The following is a 5,738-nucleotide window of genomic DNA, read 5'->3' on the forward strand; positions in this document are numbered from 1 at the left end:
ATTTCTCAGCATTTGTAAAGGTTAACAAATGCAGGGCATTTCAGTTAAAACTTTCAGAAAGCTTGATGCAATATGCTGGTTTCTATTGCTTTCCTATATTTGCTTTCTGCGAAATATAAACAAACTACACAAACTGAATATGTAAAACATCGCAAGTTTAAATCTTATGTATACATCTCTTCTCACTGAAAGGCAATTTACATAAAGCACAAACATAAACAACATCTGTGTATATTTCCAGTAATATATTAAGTGACAGTGATGTTCTCTTTAACCAAAAATGTACTTATGCATTCAAAATTACCATTTGCATAGAATTTGGGAAAAAATACACATTTTTTTCCCCAATGGAAATTACCCTAATGTGTCTTAAAATATGTAAACATGACCTAGACATATCAGAATGGTATTTGTGAAATAGCACACATGTTTAAAGCTTACCCAAGTAATTATATTTTATAGCTCTTAAGATGGTGTGTGTCTCCGAACTCGTGCACACACACACTCACACAGACACACACTCACACAGACACACACACACACACACACACACACACACAGACTCCACGTACTTTCCTGCGTGGAGCTCAGATTTGAACACAGTGTTCGAGCGATTCCTTCTTTGGACAATTAAGAAACTGAGAATTTTAATCGCCTTTTCTGGGAATAAAACTTATATCTTTGGGCTCCTGGGTGGCTCAGTGGGTTAAGCCTCTGCCTTCCGCTCAGGTCATGATCTCAGGGTCCTGGGATCGAGCCCCGCATAAAGCTCTCTGCTCAGCGGGGAGCCTGCTTCCCCCTCCCCCTCTGCCTGCCTCTCTGCCTGCTTGTGATCTCTCTCTCTCTCTCTCTGTGTCAAATAAAAAATTAAATTAAATTAAAAAAAACTTGTGTCTTTCAGTGGTGGAAAAGAAGTTTTCCACACCCTCTGAATCCTGGGGACCAACAGCTTCCTTACTGAGGTTCCCGGGGTCTACCATCTAGGAACACTGTTCAGCACCACCAACTGCACCAATCACAAAGCCAACAGGCAACCATAGACGGAATCAAGGCTACGGGGCGAGAGCCTTCCTTACTCGTACCTACTCTTCCTGCTTCAAATCAGTTTTCGCCCTTCTCTTCTCCCTTCTCCTCTCTTACAGAGTTCTTATAAATCGCCAAGGCTATCTCTTGTCCAGATGCGGTCTTGGTAGAGTCGGCGTGATGTAACCGTCCAGCACCTGGGCTCTGAGGCCACGTGGACCCGCGTCCAAGTCCTGACCTCCGCCGGTATTAACGCAGGTTACCCACCCTGTGGGAGCCTGGGTTTTCTCATCTGTGAAATGGGGAGGATACTACAATGCCAACTTTATTGTGTTATTGAGGCTTTAATAAGTCATTAGCATGAAATCGTTGGATAGTGTGAGGGAACGATCCAAGTGCAGCCCAACACCCCCCGTTTTTGCAGGAAGACCCCGTGCTCTGTACGGAACAAGCTGACGAGCCGCAAATTTCACTGTGTGCAAAGATCTCAGAGCACATCAAAAACATCCCTGTTCCCTGCACACCTCTCTTGGAACTGCTTAGCTGTGTGTGTGTCAGTGGCCCTTGCGCAGCCTTCCCACACACCGATTTCTGTATCTCAGACCCAAGGGTAAGGGTTGGGATCCTCCTCTGTGGCAGGAAGTGGGGTACACATAGCCACATCACCCCTCCACTGCATGGGGACCATGCATTACAAGGGGCCATCCGTGAACTATATCACATCTACTTGGCATCCGTTGTAAGATGTCATCATTAGGGTACCAATAAGAAAGTAAAAACACTTCCAATTAAATTGTCACATGTCATTGAGTGTGAGATACACCCCGACTCCAGAGATATTAAAATGTGAAAATAACATGCAGCTGAGAAACCATGAAATCTCTTATAAGGAAAGTGCATGTGTGCACGGAAATGTACTTGTGCCTTCTGTAATTAAGCAGGAAAATGCTTTCTCACAGGTGCAGAAATGAATTTAAACATCAACGTGCATCAACTTATAAATGATATCCAATTCTCAAATCCCTTCTAAACTATGCTTGCACAGTGACACCCCCCACCACAGATACTTGCACACTGCCATTTTTACATATTTCCATTTAGTGATTGACTTCTGGTGCTATCAACATTTAATTTCCCTTTGGACACTTTCATATAAATAATCCCCATTATTGCTATTTTGCTCTCCTACCTGTACCTTCCTCCAATTTCAACATGGTTCAAAGACTTGACTCACACTTAAAAAAAAAAAAAAAAAACGACTCAATGAAGCTGAGTTATTAGCTGTTCAGTTTGTCTTATAGTGCTAGAATTTGTTAGACGTGATTATTAATTCCAGGGGTTCAGTCTTAAGTGGAGCCTGTGAGCAGAGAGGACGGGGTCCCCTAGCCTCACTCTATGCAGGACTGTCCCTGCCAATTTCCCTTAGGGCTGCTTCTTCTCAAAGGCGCCCCTTCGTTAATGGGGGCTTTTCTGGGCAGTGGCTTTGCCGATGATTAATTATCATGAACCCAACTTGGACCTTTGGCTTTCTGGCTCTTAGCTGAGTAGCCAAGATATTTCTCTAGACTGAGATAGTTGGCTTCAGTTCTAATTAATGATCAGTTGTTATCAGCTTAGTTTAGACTTTTTGCTCTATGACTTTTTGGCTGGGTAGCCTAAACACTTCCCAGATCCAAAGAGCTGGCTGAAATTTATGTTCCTTTTCTTTTGGCACTGTCTTGATCATTCTGATGCTTTCCCGGATCTGGAAAAAGATTTTAATTGTTTACAGTCTTGATTAATGGGTTTGCTATTGCTTTGATAGTCCATCATTTATAACGATAAGAAACCCCAAAACAAATAGGCATGTTATATCGCTCTTCTGGGATATTCTGGTCAGTCCTTTCTAAGGAGTTACTGTTTTGTTTCCCCCTCTATTACTATTAAGTTCCTAATAATTTTGTTATAATTGAACTTTAAACTATCACTATTTCTAACTCGTTTCTCCCTGCGGTATTTATTAGGCCGTACAGTTTCTTACTGTTACTTCAACAGGGTCCTTTCTCAGTCTTCTGGTTGTATATCTGAAGTTAGCCTCTAGCTAAGACAGTTTGGTTGGGCACAGTTTGCCTGCAAACACAAGGAGTTCATATCCCTCCTTCAGCATCTACAGCAAAGCTCAGCGAAATTAATCAGCTTTTTACCCTCTAACAAATAAATGAATCCCTCATACTCCGCAAGCACTCTTTGGTTCATTACCAAAGTAAATAATCCTCCTTGAAAGTGAAGCCCCAAGTTCACTTTTACTAACAAGTTGTGTACTGAACTCTCACTTGTCATCTGAGTGCTACGTCAAGTCAGAGAGTCTTCTTGATATCCACTTCTTATTAATGAAGGCTGCTGCTGCTGCGAATTAACCCACGGTTAACCTAGTCTAGATAGCCTCTACCTCCCAAATGCTCGGCTTAGACGGAAGCATGCGTTTTCTCTGCTAGAGTTTTTTGTAGCTACTTTCTTTGTTCCCAAAGGGAAAAGAATGAAAAAAGGAAAAAAAAATACAGAGTATTTGAGGGAGGTGACCGTGTCTAATTGTTTCCATTTTTAAAAAAAAATAATTGTTGCACATTGAGTTTCATAGGACATTTTCTTGACAATGACACTAGAGGCCCAAGTTTGCTCTCAGTTGCGTTTGGTGCCTTAAATCAACAGACACCTGCCTCTACGGTTTATTAATTTTCTATCTTGTTTCAGCTATTTGTATATGTTTTCTATTGGATAGTAATAAAAATTTTACACGTGGTAGAAAGCATCTCTAAGTTCACCAGTGACTCTCTTTTGAAAGACATTCTGGGTTTCTTCCCCCAATCTCATTGTTTTTGACCTCTCTTGTGCAGCAGCTAATGTTGACCCTTCACTCTTTGAAACAGCTCCTCCCTTGCTTTGCATGACCCTCTATGGCCCCAACTCCCCTCCTCCCTCGTCAATCATGCTTCCTCTGTCTCCTCCACAGACCACCTCCCCTTGGTCCTCCCATCCTCTCATACCGGATCACCCCAAGGGCCTTCTCTGCTCTGTGCCCAGACTCCTCCCTTGGAAACGCGTGGCCTCCTGCAGCCTTTCCCATCACCTCTATACTAATTGATCCCATTACTGCTCTGTTCAGTTCTCTCATCTGAATTCTGATTCTTGCTTCCGTTCAGAGAATTTCCTCTTGGTTATCCTGTGATCATCCCACATTTCCCTCATCCATGTATTTAACCAGGATTTATGGCATGTCTACAATGTGCCCTTTTTGGTGCCAGGTCCTGAAGATACGGTGATGATCAAAATACCATTTCTGCTCTCCAAGAACAGATAGCTCCGTCAAACTTGAAGGTGAGGACTGTATCAGATTATTCAAAATGAAAGGAAACAAAACACAATGAAAGAAAAATATGCCACTCTTCTTGTCCCCCAATTTTTTCTTTTATGGACCTTATTTTTGGTATCATAGCTAAGAAATCTTTGTACAATGCAAGGTCACAAAGGTGTTTTTCTATGTTTTCTTCTGGTAGTTTTATAGTTTCAGGTTTTACATTCAGGTCTCTGATCCATTTCTTTTTTAAAATATTTTATTTATTTATTTGACAGAGAGAGATATCACAAGTAGGCAGAGAGAGGGAGAGAGGAAAGCAGGCTTCCTGCTGAGCAGAGAGCCTGATGAGGGGTTCCATCCCAGGACCCCGGGATCATGACTGAGCTGAAGGCAGAGGCTTTAAACCATTGAGCCACCCAGGTGTCCCGCTCTGATCCATTTCGAGTTCATTTTTGTATAAAGTCAAAAGTATGGGTCAAGCTTCATTTGCTGCATATGCACCTCTAAAAAATCTTAAATACTTCTACCAAAATGAGCTCCCTTGCTATCATTTCCTCAGGGCTTCCCTCTGGTCAGAACCCACCATGACTTCCTGTGGGGTGCCATGAACACTCCCCAGCCTCCAAGAGCTGGTGCTGAGCTGTACAGCCCACCTTATTCCCCACAACCTCCCATACTAGTCAGGCCAGTGTCCTCACTGGGGTCAGTGGACTTTGGGAGCTATTGTTTCTGGATTACCCAAGGTTGGTCAATCAGAATGCTTCCCTGAGATAATGAAATGGATATAGAGAGAATGGAATTTCTTCCCACTGTTGCTGCTGAGCTAAAAGACCAAATGAAGGAGGAGACAAGGGGGCTAACACGTGAGGGAAGCAATGGGTTGACCCAACAACAGAGCCCACCCTCCTGGTTTTAGGAGTTGGCAAATGACCCATAATGGCGGGAAGGCTGGGAAGGTCTAGTTCATTGGTGCACAGAAAATCTTACTATGAAACACACTAAACACAAAATTTGGAAGATGGTGGAAGGGTTGTCTCCCATCCCCCTTGAGTTTAACTTTGCCCCTCCTCGCTGGTTTCCCTCACTCACTTCCTCCGTCCAGACTCCCTTGGGTCTCTCTGGCTCTCCTCTGCCATCCCTGCCCTTGTCGCTGCTGCTTCGCTTCCTTTCTTGGCCTCCATTCGGACTTCCCTTGAGGAAGCTGGAGCTTCCCCTACATAGCCTTTGCTGGTGAGGAAAGAATGAAGGGAAAAGCCCTCTCCTGGTCAGACTTCAAAGTGAACCATCTACAGACAAAGAGATGAAGCGGACATAATTTGTAATAATAATTTAAAACGAAACAGATATCAGTTTCACTCAAAAGCAGATGCATTATTTTATA

The sequence above is a fragment of the Neovison vison genome, chromosome 11, assembly GCF_020171115.1.
Source record: "Neovison vison isolate M4711 chromosome 11, ASM_NN_V1, whole genome shotgun sequence".
Taxonomy (NCBI): domain Eukaryota; kingdom Metazoa; phylum Chordata; class Mammalia; order Carnivora; family Mustelidae; genus Neogale; species Neogale vison.